The following is a 17,088-nucleotide window of genomic DNA, read 5'->3' on the forward strand; positions in this document are numbered from 1 at the left end:
GGGATGCATCAAAGATAAAACAACTTTAAAAAATCCAAAAAAAAATATTAAAAAAATGAATTTTTTCGATATAAAATTTCAAAAAAAATTATTAAATTTCTTCTATAATATATTTACAAAAATATTATACATTTTAAACAGAATTTATTCTGTTTAAAATGTATTAGAATAGCGAGTATTTAATTGTATTTTTTATTTGTATTTTTTTTAAATTTTTTGTTAAATATACTTTAAAAAATAAAATTTTTTAAAGTATATTTTTATTATACGTATGCTTTATCAGTGACTAACGAAAAATAAAATAATAAGAAATGAAATTTCAACTTTATTAAATTAAACTGGTGCACCTGAATGCTCTAGAGATTTACCATTATTCAGTGAAAAAATATATTCAGGTAGGATTATTTAAGTTAACGATACGACAATAAAAATATACATAAATAAAAATATATATATATATTTATTAAATTCTTTAAAATATTATTGGTTATAAGTATTAAATTATTTAAATTTTTATTTTAAAAAATTATATTTTGTTTAAATAACGATTTAACTCAGTTAACACGCTGTTAAGGTTGGAAAAAATGATTTTAAAAATTTCTTTTTATACTAAATTAAACGGGTCTATAATTAAAAATTTTAATATTTATTTAGACTGAAAATGTTTTAATTTATATTGAAATGTTTTTCGAAAATTTATTATAAGAAAAATAAAGTAAATAAATATATATTTAATATTGTTTTATTGAAATTTTTTTTTCAGTAAAATATAATAAAAATTTTGAACACTGAAAATATGATAATTTAATTTAAACAATTATTTATTGTGACGTCGTCACAATAAATAATTGTGACGCCGTCACAATGCCGGGATGAAATTTTTAATCATATTTTAATTGTAAAAATCACGTAAACGGTTCCAGACCGGAAGTTCTTATATAATTAATCATAGTCTCCGGCCCCTAAGCTTTCCATATCTGGTCAGGATTTTAGTGGTGTCTTGCTCCTGTACATCATACTTCTCCTGATAACTATCGAGTCATGCCGGTCATCAATCTAATTCCTTTCTGGAGAAAATTTTGAATTGAATTCACGTGACTTCCGGTCCAAAGTAAAATTTCGTATATAGTTAACCTACTCTTTTCATATCAAGTCTCGATTTCCATCTATCTAACTCAATTCTCGAGATTAACGAAGGATAGACAGACAGACGGACAATAGTGGAAATGTATGTCTGTAATTTGAATATTTCAACCCAATTAATATTTATGTTTTTAATGTGTTTTTTGAAAGTTCGTATAGGGAAAAATGTATATTTATAAGAGATTTTCTTAGAATTGTTCGAATAAAACGTATCAAAAAATATTAAAAATTTTAAATCATCAAATATAAAATATGCTACTTTATTTTAAAAATATATAATAACTGAAATAATATTTGTGTTTCTTGAAGATTCGTGTATAGAAAAACGATATTTTATAAGCATTTTGAAGAATTAGAATTAAAATTATTCAAATGAAAATATAAAAAATTTAAAAAATTTAAGCTTTAAAATTATCTTTATTGGAAAAGTTTGAGCTCTTTTGAGAAATTATACTGTAGAATCACGTATAGAGGTATTAAGTTCAAAAAATTCAACAACTTTTGAAACTATTCTTAGAACTGTCTGCACGAAAGCCTATCAAAAACCAACAAATTTAGACAGTTAATTGATCACTTTTTATGCATAATAATTGTAAAATATTATAATTAAAATAATTTATTTGCACTTTTTATAGCCCCATTTAGAAGATTCCTTCAGAAAAATTCATAAAAAAATCAACAAAAATCTTTTTTTTAAGAATTTTTAAAACAAAATTAATGAATAAATCAAATCATAAATTAATTATAAATTTTTATAAATATACAAAAATTTTTTTAGAACATTTACAGAATATAATATTCTATTTTTAAAATATAAGTTTTTACATTAATTATGTAAATATCATTAAAAATTATGTATTAATAAAATTCTCTTTTCCAAATGAAATATACTTAGAAATTGTTATTTATAACAATAAAATCAAATAATTCATTAGAATTGTTTGATTTTATTGTAGACTTTATATTTAACATTATTTTAAAGAAATATGTAAATATGTTTTTACTATTTACAGTGTTAAATCATTCATTCTAAATGCATCTTGGCAGTAAATTAAGTAGAAAATGAATAAGAAAGATGAATGTTGATTCACAAACATTAAACAAAGAGAATTCTCTCTCTCTCTCTAAAGTCTTTATAAGATATATACTCGGAAACTAAACATTGAAGATTTTCATTTCAGGTTAGACGAAACTAAGAATTTCTGTAGCTCATTTGTGAAATAATGATTAAGTTTCAAAGGAGAACGTTTAATTTGAATATTCTAACAAGTATCCTTAGTTAGAAAATGAAAGAGTGTAAGAGGAGCTTATCTTTAACTTGCGAACAATACTTCCATCTTCAAACGAAAATATAAGAATATTAAATAATAAAAATATATTCTAATTAATTTCTATAAATAAATAAAGTTTACATCTTTAAACTTTTTAAAGTTTTCTTTTTTTACGAATCGAATTTGTTTATTGATTTATATTTAAACGCGTTAAAAGGAAACAGTTTATAAAAATTTTATTTGGCAGCAAATATATAATATTTTATACCAGATATATATATATAAAAAAACATGATAATTATTTATCGTTTTACTTAAATATATTCAAAAAAATAAAGTTTAGAATAGTTTAAATTCAATAATAGTCACGCAACTTTTAGTTTCTTTGTTTTTATTCCTTTTGTATATATAATATTATTTTTATTAAATTTAATAAATATTTAAAATATAAACGCATAAAAAACGATAATAGCTTTAAATTTCATCATAATTAAATCATTTAAACATTTAAAAATGCTTATTGTTATCAAAATCAATTGATTGGTCGTTATACGAGATGTTGATTTCAATTAGACCAATCAGCGTGAATTAATGAAAATTTTAATTAAAGATACGACGCCCATTGTATTTCTTGATTAGTTGTCTTTTAAAAAGACACACCCAATTAGATTATATCCAATAAATTGAATGGAAATTTTGTATTTTAAATTTAACGAATAAGAAAATGAGATTATTTTAAATTTGAATTTAATGATGCATTTTAATTATTTTTATAAAACTAATAAAATTGTTAAAGAGTAAATTGCTTAAATTAAATTTTTAAATTGTTTGAAGGAATATAAAGTATATATATATATATATACACTTAAAAAGAAAGTTTTGTATTGTATATAATGGCTGAATATCTTGATATATTTGACGTTATGACATAAATGAAAACATTTCTGTCAATATTCTTGGCATGAATGATATATAATGTAAGGTAGGTGTTTGTGACAGCTTAGCGAAGAAAGACAGCAATAATATTATATTATATATATATATAGAAGGAGTTATACTCAAATAAGTGATAATGATGAACAGACTAGCGATTTAATATTATATATGTATATATATATATATATATATAAAGTGAAAAAAAATCGAACAGAATTTCTAACAAATCTGATTTAAATCTGTTAAATAATTTATGAACTTTAGATAATCCACAATAACTGCTTTCTTTATATAGCTACTTACGTGATAAATTCTATAATTATTATACAGTTTATTATATTAATTTTTTTTTAAATTTTAATTTTAGAGTTAAATTATAAATTTTAAAACTTCTCTTGATAAGTGGATCAATAATTGTACTGTACATGTTTAATAAGTGCTATGTCTTTGGTATATTTGCATATGAGATATATTTAATATATACGAATAAATGATTATAAAGAGTGTAATATATTTAATAAAATTATATTTTAAGTGTTTATAAAATGTTATTTTAATTTTAGAAGCGTTTAGAAGTGAGTAAACAAGAATGTAAGTGGGAAGAAAAATGAATGAAAAAACATTTATACGTGTAATTTAGTTAGAAATTTTAAGCAGTTTTGTTAATTAAAAATAATTTTATGAGTGAAAAATAATAAAATTTAATATTTTATAACAAAAATATACTTATTTAGCTGTAATATTTGGTTTAAACCTATCTTTACCATACAAAAATATTTTTTTAAAATGAGGTTGTTAATACAATTATTTTGATTATAAAGTAAAAAATATATAAAATTTTAAACAGTTGAAAAAACTTTTACATTTTTTAAAAATAACATATCAAATTATATAACTTTTAAATAAGAATAATTTTATAAGATACCAGTTTATTAAACGAGTTTGATATAAGAGAAAAATCTAGTTTATGGTAGAGTTAGCTTCATTCTAAATATAAATTAATTGAAACAAATTTTAATTAAGTTGTGCTAACAAAGCTAACTTATAACTAATTAAATTTAAAATATTGTTAATGATTTATCTTAAAATAATTAGGGACTTCGTATGGGTCTTTTCATAAAGCCTTTATATAAGCATTACATTAATTATGAGTTGTTCCGTAAATGCGTTAAAAATATAAAAGTTTATCCAGTTAAATAATTTATATACTTTACAATTGAAAAAAGTAGGAAATAAATTTACAAAATTCAATATATTTAAATAAATTACAGAAAATTTGTTTAGTAGAAAAGCATACAGAATCGAGTGGAAATCTTTCGCTTAGAAACTACTTTGCATGTTGCAATTGTAGAATCGTACAATGAATATTTTTAATATTACTTTTATAAGAATTGATTAATAAATTTTTTAGAAAATTTATTAAATTCCTTTTTTAAAAATAACAATTATTATAATAGAACTTATCGATAGAAACTTCTAAAAACTATTAAAATTTGCAAAGTAGAAACATGCGGTTGCTGAGACAACCAAACATATGTATATACATATACAAACAAACACTGAAAATAATAATAAAAAAAATATATATATAAACAAAAATATTTTTTGTGCATGTTATTAACATAAAAGTGAATTTTTAAAATAGAAAATTTATAGATTTTTTTCATATTTATAAAATGTTTTATTAAATAGAAATATGGAGGATTGATTACGTAGTTTTAACATTGAAAATAAAATAAAGTTCGATTTAGGAAACTGTTATTTTGAAATGCGTGTTGTTGTATAATAAAATTTTTAAATCGAACTCGATTAAATTGCCAGGATTTTTATTTTTAATAATAATATAAAAAAATTCTTAGAATTTAATCAATTTTATCAATTATTCACGAATATTCGAGTAACGTTATCATATAATTTAATAAAATCGATTATATATTTTTTAAGTGGAAATTTTTTACAGTTTTATCCATAAAAGTCACACAAATTTAATGTCACTACGTTGAACATAATGTTAAGTATATTTTCATGTTTAATATGAACACATTGAACACGAACTTCCGTAGAATTAATGCATTAAAATGCTGTATAATTATGCTAAATACTAAAGAAAAAATAAATTTAAAGCAAAATATTTGACAAAAATAATAATAATATTAATAAAATTTTAAAATTTAGCTAAATTAAACTGTTAAGATTTTTATTTTATTAAAAATTTCCATGAAATTTAATCAATTTTATCAATTGTTCACGAATATTCGAATAACATTATTATACAATTTAATAAAATCGATTATATATATTTTTTAAGTGGTGATTTTTTAAAATTTTATTTATAATATTCTCACCGATTTACTGTTTATGATGAACATAACGTTAAATCTATCTTCGACTTCAATATTTTCACGTTTAACACACAAATCTCGTGAAATTTGCATGTTTAAGTTCTCCATATTAATGTTAAATATTAGAAAAATCGAAGTTCAAACAGAAATTTCGATTAAAAAATAATATAATTTTAAACTTGAACTCGATAAATTGCTAGGACTGTATTTTATAATAAAAAAGTCTGCAGAATTAAATCAATTTTTATTAATTATTTACGAATATTCGTGTAACATTATCTTAACAATCGATTATTTTTTAAGTGGTGATTTTTTACAGTTTTATTCATTGTGTTTACATTGATTTAACATTAATTTATTGAACATAACAGCAAAAATATTTTCGTGTTTAATATATTTACATTGAACATCAATTTTCTTAAAATCAGCGTGTTAAAATCCCATAGTCGTGTTCAAATTTGATATTGAAATAAGAGAAAAATAGAATTTAACAGAAAACGAAATAATATCAAAATTTAATAATTAAACATAATTAAATTACTAAGACTTTTATTTTAATAAAAAGAAATTTCCAGAATTTAATCAATTTTTATCAATTATTCAGAAATATTTAAGTAACATTATCACATAATTTAATAAAATCGATTATGTTTTTCAAGTGGTGAATTTTTAGAGTTTTATTCATAGTAGTAACACAAATTTAATGTCACTACGTTGAACACAATGTCAATTATATTTTCATGTTCAATATAAACATATTGAATGCGAAAATTTAGTAGAATTAACACATTAAAACGCTATATAATAACATGTTAAATGTTAAAGAAAACAGAATTTAAAGCTAAATTTTTGACAAAAATAGTAATTATTATTTAAAATCTAGTTCAATTAAACTGTTATAAGTTTTATTGTATTAAAAAAATCAATAAAAATTAAATAATTTATGAATTATTCGCGAAAATTTAAGTTATATTATGAGATAATTTAGTAAAGTTGATTGTGTTTTTAAATAGAGATTTTTAGAGTTTTATTCACAATAGTCACACTAATTTAATGTTAATGCATTGAAAATAATGCTATACAGGTTTACATGTTCAATATATCCTCGTTGAACGCGAAAATTCTATAGAATTAGCGTGTTAAATTGCCATACATTAACAATAAACTTCAATATGTTAAATGTTAGAGGAAAAGGAATTTAATGTAAAATTTTTGATAAAATAAAAAATAAAAAAAAATTTTAAAGTTGAAAATTTCTAAAAATAGTACATCACGAAAACAGGAAATATGAAATCAGAAAATTTCCGTAAAAATAATGATAACAATGATTGTTTCTAGAAAAGGGGAAGTTCCGTATAATATGCATACTAAATACTAAATTCCGCCTTAAATTTAGGTTAAAAATTTCGAAATAAAAATAAAAATCTAATTAGTAACGAAGGAAAATTTTAATGTCTTTTCTATTTTTTAAAAATTCTTTCTAAATATTTGAACACAAATAACTTAAAATTCGAATTTATTAAACTGTATTTTTCGAGCTTTCAACTCTTAATTGTGTAAACTAAAATATAATTTATGTATTCTTATCGATCAGATGGAAAGATAATTTGTAAAATTAATAATTAAAAATGTTTAATTTTTATTTATTCGTTTATACGTTAAAATATTCAGTATATTAATTAAACTATAAAAGAATATTCGTTAAATATTGTCTTATATAGTCTATCTATATTAAAATTTAATATGTACTGTACTAGACTATATATATATACGAAAAATATATTCATATTCACTATATTTAGTGAATATAGAGTGAATAGTCTTATGTATAGACAATAAAAATTTGATTTAATCCCGCCTTACCTATAAATTGTTAATCGAGATGCAGAAGAAAAATTCTCTCTAATATTTACTTATACTAATTATAATTAAAAATAAAAATAAATATTCAGTAAATATTCTCCAATTATTTATTTCATATAAATTTTATTTAATTGTAATTGTAATTTTTTATTTACTTATATAATTCACGTTTACATAAATTTTATTTATATAAAAATGAATATTTAGGTGATTATTTACTGAATATCCATTTTACTTTCAATTGTAATTAATGTAAGTAAATATATTTAGAAAATTTTTATTTCTCATCTCGATGAATAATTTATATGTAAAGCAAAAATTCAATCAAATTTTTGTTATTTATTCATAAGGCTATTCACTATATATTCATCTATATTCACTAAATATATGTGTGTGTATCTATTAAAAATATTACCGACTATTCTTATATATATTTATTTTTATTTGTATTTATTGTATTTTTAGTAGATATTCATTAATTTTCATGATAAAATTTAAGAAAATTAATAAATATCGGGGTCTATATTATTCATAAACATTTATAGAATAATAAATAAAATAAAATAATAAAAATCAAATTAATTAAATAAAATATAATGTAAAAATTTTTGTAAAAATATATAATTATACCTTCATATTATATCTAAAGGTTCTTAATTTATATACTTTTAGTTTATATTATAAATATATATATTCCAATAATTAATATTTATTAAAAGTAAGCTTATTTTTAAATAAATTTATATATATTTTTACATCATCATATTATCCAAGAAAATAATAGAAATAAATAAATTCTATTGATAAAAATATTGGATATAAAACTATCAAAACTGATAAATGCCTACTTGATAAAACAATAGATTTACTATTGGGTGCACATAAACAAGTGAATTACGAGTAGATTATGTATCGAAAGAAGGTTAAAGTTATCATATTGCCAAGTAAAAAAAAATGGCCATGGGTACCACAAAGGGTAACCAAATATCATATTACTTGAAGGAGGTATAGAAACTTTTCTCCAGAAGAAAATAAATTCTCCATCAAACTTTTCGACAATATGGCCAAAAAAAGATTGTTCAGATAATATTTCTTAGATTTAAGTAAATTTTATTTTGATCCCTATGCATTCTATCTAAAAACACTCAAAAATATATAAAAATTCGTATATTCTTCAAATATTCGTTGTTTGAATATAGAATATATACTTTGTATCTATGGAATTTTATGATTATAAGTCACTGTGTTTGCTAGTAACTTTTAAATCTTGGAGAAAATTAACGTAGAAACAATAGTAATTGTATTAATTAAAAGTATAGAAAGGCTTCCAGAAGAATAAATTTAGCACGAACTTCTCTAAAAAATGGCCAAGAAGTTTCAGATACTATTTCTTTAGGTAAATTTTATTCTTACCTATATGTATTCGATCTAAAAACACTCAATAGTATGTAAAAATGCGAACATTCGTCAAATATTCGTAGAATATTTTTCAAATATTCGCATTTTCAAAGCATGTTTGAAGTGGTAGAAACATACTTGATTTCTATATCTTATTATAATATAGAGAAGTATAGACTTATATTTACTCTAAAAATAATACTAATTTGCTGGAAAAAAATAAATTAAAGTTTTTATAAAGTTTGAAATACATAGAGTATTAGGCGAATGCATTGATTACTATAAAAATCATCTTGAAGTATGAAAGTCTTTCATAGAAACAAAATTTCTGAAAAAATAAATGACATTTAGATAATATTTCATTACGAAATTGTTATTCTAACATCTGAATAATGTACTTAAATATTGAAAATTTATATTCTTTAACTATTCATAATATAAATATAGAACGGATACTTGGCATTAATACCATCTCTTGATAATATGGACAAGTAGCCTATAGTAAATTATATTTTTATCCTGGAACCAATTTAATTAAATTTAACGAAATAATTATGCTAAAAACGAATAAATTAAGTTTCAAATATTTGTATAATAACAATAAGAAGGTAGGAATCACAGAGTATCCAAGCATCACTTTGCTTAGAAATTCTTTCGAGAAAGCAAGTTAAAAACAGAATTTCTCAAAAAGAAAGGCCAAGAAGTGATATTTAGATAATATATTTACAAAAATTTAATTCTAATATTTGAATAATTTAAATAAAAATTCAAAAGTTCTTCAAGCATTCTCAGCATAAAAATAGAACATACACTTGGCATCAATAACATCTTATGATAATGTATACAAATACAGCAAGCAATATTTTACTTTAGAGCCAATTTATTCGAATTTAAGCAAAAATAATATTCTAAAAATACGATAAAGTTAATTTTATATTAATAAAAAATATATAGAAATCACATAGTAACCACTTAGAAGTATAGAAACTCTTAAAGAGAGGAGCAAACATCTAAAAAAATAGCAAAGAAGTAACATTTTAATTCTATTTTATGAATAATTTCACCTAAAAATATAAAATAATTTGGTACTTATACCAAGTTATATACAAGTATAATGACTTATAACGGGAGACATAATTTACTTTTTTATCAATTTACAAACAGTAGTATGATATATATATATATATATATATTAAACGAATAAATTAAATTTTAAATATCCAAATTATAATATACAAGAATAAATATTTATGATCATTAAAATGGTATAATTTTACCTTATACTCAAGGGTATAAAATAATCGATAAAATTTAGTAATGAAGATAGGCAAGTGGCAAGATTTGAACATCATTACGATTATCAAATGTCCACTCAAAGGACAATGAACGACATTATTAAATTACTCAATATATAATGTCCTTAGTCAGTTAAACTTACTTTTACTTTAATAAATAACACAGTAACTAGTGACTTAAGTAAGATAAATATAATATAAAAGGTATTGAAGATAAAAATATAAATGATCTTTTATTTTGTAAAAGATTAGAAGAGACAAGTTAAGCGTGAACATTTAACAATACAAACTAAATTAGTATACTGCGTGTCATAATCTTATTCATTGTTAGTAATTAGCAAAATCACTTTAATTTTCTGCCTTTGCACCAATTTAGATTCATTAAATGTGATCAAATAAATGTATTATTTAATGAATTTTTTTAACGAATTTTTATTAGTATAAGCTTATATATTATATTTTTTGAAGGGAAGATAATAATAATAATAATAATATGTGTTTCTTTCTGTCTACTTAAGAAAAATAAGAAGGAAAGAAGGAAAAAAGGCAGTTAAATCGATTTGGAAAAGTAATTCTTCGTGTAGAAAATAGAAAAAGAAAAGGTGGATCTTAACAGGATGTTTTTGGCTTTCCTCTAACGATCTTTGACTTATTAATCTTTTATCAAATGGTATTTATGTACTTTCTACTATCTTCTACTAAATTCAAATAAATAAAAAATACTACAAGCTTTTTAGATACGTTTTTTTTTGGGGTTTTCAATGCATGCTCATTATTATTTTCGTTTTTTTAGACTCATCTTTTCCCTTCCATAAAAGAAATAAAATCACAAATAAGTTCAGTTTACAAAAGATTAAATAAAACAATATAATCTCCAGTATCTCTACAGCTTATGTTCTTTATAATATAAATATTTTCAAGATTAATTCAAGAATATTGTAGAATTTAAAGACTTTTTTTCCAAGACTGACCATTTCTGCTGTGTATAATTAAATATACTAATGCTAAAGATAGGTTTTATAATCGTAAACATTTCCAGAGTTTATACTCTTTGCAATGTACAAGCGTTCATGATTAATTGCAGAGTCTAATGATTTTTCTGGATGTTTATCTTGAACATATATAAATTTTATAAATACACACGTAAGAGCATTGTAAAGGATTTATAGGTTTTATCTAGCATTTTTTCTAAGAATTTCTTAAAATCTTGAACATTTTTAATTCAAAGTTTTAAATAATGAATAATCTTATAACATTCTTCAAAACAAAAAAAACTATTCAAGATTAATTCTAGAACGTTTTTATGATACAGTTTAAGATTTATAAAAATTATATCTAGATGTTCAAGCTTATAAAGATAGAAAAACCGAACACAAATTAAATGTATTTCTAGAATATTTTCCAGAATATTGAACATCCATAAATTCTATAACAAGAGATATTCAAGATTGCACAGAACTAAAGAATTTTACTAATCTATAATAAAATAAAATTCTCTTCACTTAATTTAATCAGTGATACAATTAAATCAGTAACAGCTATGACTATCGACTTCAAGTTAATAAATTAAAAAAAAATCAAAACATAAAATATGAAAAAAATAAATTTTTTTATATAATATATTACCACTACGTGACCAAGAACAATTTTCTTTGATACTAGAAAAAGAAAATAAAAATTCTAGAAAAGTTTGATTAAGTGCATTAGATAATTCTTTCTACATTGATGAATAGAGTATTAGAATAATATATAATATCCCATTCATGCTACAGTAATAATTAACAATATGACATATTATAGTAACATTTCCCAGCAATTAATTATATATATATATATATATATATATTTTAGGCAGATTTCATGTATATTTAACACCAGAATTCCCCTTAAAATTGGTTTATTTATTAATATAAAAAATTAATTAAACGAATTTTGAGAATGAGGATCCAATATACGAATCAATTATTTTATTTTCAAGCTTGGTTGAGTGTATTTGCTTATAAGGTTGAAGCTGTTTTATACGATTTCTGTTGCTTCACATCTTTCTAAGCTTCTTTTGTCATTTAATCTGAGACATGTTTGCATAATCGGACTCGCATCGCTACCTTTCAACTCCCAAGCTGTTTTCCAATAGACGTGAGGAGGTTAGCATTGGCTAAATATGGAAATCAAACAAGCGATGAACTTTATCCACATGCATACACGCACACGCACATACAGGCACACACACGGATACGCTAAAAAATTTAATTTTGAACTTAACTCTATAAAGGAATAAATAAAAAAAAAACACTACTAGAAAAATAGAGATAAAAAACAAGTTGTGTGTGTATGGAAATATATATATATTTCTTGTGTATTTATGTGTGTAAAAGGTTTAAGTGTTTTTGCTAGTGTGCTAAGTATGAAATTTTATGTTGGAAATAATTCTAGATTGTTTTTAATGTGATAAAATATATAATTAGCATATCAAATCACGTAAACTTCATTTGTTCGAGAAAATGTATTTTTCTAGGATCAGTTTTTTACATTTTCTTAATCTATATTCTAGAACGTACTTATCTAGAATTTATCATGTTTTCCTAGAATATGCTCTTTAATTCAAATTTTCCGGAAATGTATTGTAATTTTAATTCCAAAACAATTTTTTTTCCTAAAACTTTCAGCTTTCTTCTAGAATTTCTCGTGTTTTTTGTCCTAAAACATACTTTTTTCCGTTCTAGATTATACTTTTTAGGATCATTTTTTTAAATTCTATAATTCTAATATACACTTGAATTTTTTTAATATTATTGTTTAATATGTGAAAAATTTAAGACAATTTACATTTATTTTAGAACGTGTTTTTATTCTAGAATGTACTGTACATTTCTAAAATTTATTCTATATTTTTTCCAGAAAATAGACTTTTCTTGCGCTATTTGACCATTTTCTTCACTTCTTATAATGCTAAACATGAAAAAAGTCGAAGAAATTTTTAAAAATATCTAAAAATTTATTTTAAAATTACACGTTTCTAACATTTTTTATAGAGTAATAATTAACTATGACTAGAAACAAAGGTTTCAACACGAGCGCTTATTTGCATAATAATTCGTAAATTTTGCTTATAATTTTTTAATGCGCAAGTTAAAATAAACTACTGCATATAAATTTAGCCGAAAAACATAATTTATTCAGTACGATTTTAATAGAAATTGTAAAAATAATTTCTAAAATAAATTTATATATATATAAAAGTAAGCATTAACCATTATCTGCTATGGAACTTTGACATTAAACATAAAAACTTTTGCAATAAAATTCAATACATGTACACGACAAACAATATCATTCCTTTTAGAAGTAACTAAACTAATTACAGTATATTATACAGAGTTATTCACTATAAAACTACTTTTATTAATAATTAACCATTCGTAAAATGCTATGTTATATATATATATGGAACGTTGAAACTTTGACCTAAGGTTTGACCTTTTAAGGTCAGAATAACAAACGATGTTAAAAATACATCAAAAGTTTCTACTAAATTTAGAAAATTTCTAACAATTCTACAAATGAGTTTGCCTAATTTCCTAATTAAAAATCTATTTGAGCAATGGTTAATTGTAAGAGATAATCTTTTACAAAAGGATTTGTCATATCTAAATTGAGGATAAAATGCATACAATTATGAATTTATTCATCATTTTATTCAAAGATTTTTGCACAATAGTTTAAAATAATTATATTTTTATTGGTGAAATTATTAGATAGCTAATGCGCTTAAAACGTACTGTACTGTACGTCGTCTCTCTTAATTTACGTAAGATGTCAAATTTAAATAAGGTTGAGGTTATCTAAACGACGATTGGTTAGAGAAAATTTTGAACATAATTAATTTTCGAAGTTAATTCAATGAGTTTTAGAACCAATTATCGTTTAGAATTAATCGAATTTAAATTATTTTTTAAACTAATCACCATTCGGATAAACATAACGCTAACCAATCATTGCGGAATAATGTTTAAAATTAATCAAAATAATTTAAATATGATTGATTCTCAACGTTGGTTGAATAAATTTGCTAACCAATCATTCTTAAGATCAATTATACTTGAATGAGCACCTACCAATCACAGATTAGATAAAAGTAATATCAACCAATCACTTTGAAGTATTATCTACATAATGACTAGTTAGAGAATAATTTAGAAATGATTAACTCTGAAGACGACGATTGGTTAGAAACTTTTTTACTGACTTCACAGTGATTGGTTAGTTTTGTGTTTACCTAACTTGAAATTGGTTAGAGGATAATTCAAATATAATTAATTCTAAAAGACGATTAGTTAGAGAATACACTAATCAATCAAATTTGAATTAGTCTCTAACCAATCAACGTTTAGATAAGCATAACATTGCGATAAGCACATTGCATATAGCATATTGCATAAGCATAGCAACGTTGCGATGAGCATAACATCAACCAATCATTGTTAAATATTATCTGTACGATAATTGGTTAGAGACGAATGAAATGTGATTAACGGAATTTTCTAGCCAATCAACATTTAAAATCAATCATATTTGAATTATTTTTTAACATTGAATTTTATTAAACATTTACTTTTAAACATTTTGGACTGAAATTATCAGACTGATTGTTACAATGTACAGTACTTTATATGAATACGTAAATTTTTCAAAATATACCTGTAAAAATCAGCTTGATCAACGATTTAAATTAACAAAATTATCTGTAAACTAATGGGCTAATTATGAAATTTAAATCTACTCAAGTAACAAGATAAATTACCTTCACAATTCATTTGAAAAATTTTAATTATTGCTTAAGATTTTTGTAAATTTTTTTTTCGTAATTGATTAAATTTCATTTTCTTTATTACATATGCTCTTTCCCTTCTACATCAAGGAAGAATTAATTGAATTACTTTCTAACCAATCATCGTTTAGATACGTATAACGTCAACCAATTATCGTTAAATCATTATTTAAACTTTATATCAAGTATATATCGCACAGGACGATTTATGTTCGTGGTAAAAAAATGTTTAATAGGTATTACTTTAAAATTTATTTAATATATTATAATAAATATATTACCCTAAAATATTATTTACAATTCAATTTAGAAAAGAGTTTAGATAATAAACAATTTCTAGCTACTGAAAATACTCAGAAAATGTCATTTAAGATAGAGAAAATTTGATCTATATAAATATACATAAAATTTATTAAAAATATATAAATTTTAATAAAAAAAACAGTCATGATGTAAATGGAAAAAGTAAAGTTAACTTTCTTTTTTTTTAAGAAAGCAAACACACTAATGCATTCTAAAAGTTAAACACTAGAAAAAAATTCAAAGAAAATCCACAAATTATATCAACTTTTGATAAGATTTATAAAATTATTTCGAAATTTTTTTAAATTTTAAATTGAAAAATTCAAATAAAACTAGAAGAAGAAATAAATTTACAAATCCAAAAACAGTTATTTTTTATATTATTATTATTATTATTATTCTGAAAAAGATCACAAAGATAATAAATTGTAAGTCAGCAGAGGATGTGTCGATTTGTCATTTCGGTTTTTTTAGAATAGTTTGTAAGGTTTTTTTTTTTTAAAAAAAATATATATATTTTTTATTTTACAAGAATCATTATTTGCTGACAGTAAAACGATGTTAAAACACGACAAGTGATTCGATTATTTCGTGACTTATGTAATTTTTAGATAACGTAATATTATGTAAGTGAAATAATTGATGTATTTAAGTTCTTTAATGTTGTATAAATATCTTTATAAATTAAAGGAATTCTTCTTGAAAGGTGATTTTTTTAAGAGAATTAAAGATTAGATTTCCTGTTGTTTGATCGCGGAATAAGATTTAAAGAGAATTAAAAAATAAGGAAGGTTGAAAATGTAAAGACGGTGGAGGATGTGAAAGAGAAGTGTGTAGTGATGAAGTTAGTAAATGGCTGAAGGTAACGTCGAAAAAAGGATTGAAGATAGAGATGGAAGATGTTAGAAAGAACGTGAATGATGAGGTTAAAAAGACGAAACAAGATGAAAAAAATAGAAGATGAAGATGTAAAAATGATATAAGATGAGGTTGAGAAGAGGTAGAGATGAAGCTGAAAAGAAGAAAGGAAATAAAAAAGAAAGAAAGATAGAAGATGAGGATGTAAAGATGATGGATGATAAACTTTTTAACATCGTGTGATTGCAGGTAAGATTGGAAATAAAGATGAGAATGAAAATAGTATATAAGATGACGATGACAAGAGAATGGAACGTAAGGATAAAAAAGAAAACAAATAAGAAATCGTCATCATCAGATTTAAAGCTTTCCTCATCTTTTATCCTCGTTTTATAGTGATCAATCATGAAAATAGATGAGATTTACCCAATAACTTCTTCATTTCCACCATCTTTTATCACTCATCTAAATAATTTTAAGTTAAAATTTTAGAAAGAATTAATGTTTTACAACTTGCATTAGAACAAATTGTTTCAATCCATCTTCTAAGAATGATCCTTCAAAAAACACCATCAATGTTTCAGCAATCTTCGAAAATATGTTATTAAAGTATTACGTTTTTGTTAAAGTATTATTTTTCTTTATTTAAAAGCATGATTCGTAATGTACAGTATAATACTTTTATGAAATTTATTTTATTAAAAATATATTTATTAGTTTTTGATAAAAGTTGAGACAATTATTTATAAGATTAATTAGATTTTTTTTAGATGAGGAGGAGATCCTAATTTATATATACTCTATGTGAGCTTCACATACAAAACACCACATAAAATTCTAGTTAATTCGTT

General features: G+C 22.0%; 1 protein-coding gene across 1 annotated transcript in view; it reads right to left on the bottom strand.

Annotated features, from left to right (window-relative positions):
• Nucleotides 1–17,088, bottom strand: part of LOC136981745 (gamma-aminobutyric acid receptor subunit beta-like) — a 91,028-nt gene that overhangs the window by 33,927 nt on the left and 40,013 nt on the right. The gene's annotated exons all lie outside the window — the stretch shown is intronic.

The sequence above is a fragment of the Centruroides vittatus genome, unplaced genomic scaffold, assembly GCF_030686945.1.
Source record: "Centruroides vittatus isolate TY-2023 unplaced genomic scaffold, ASM3068694v2 contig_790, whole genome shotgun sequence".
NCBI lineage: Eukaryota > Metazoa > Arthropoda > Arachnida > Scorpiones > Buthidae > Centruroides > Centruroides vittatus.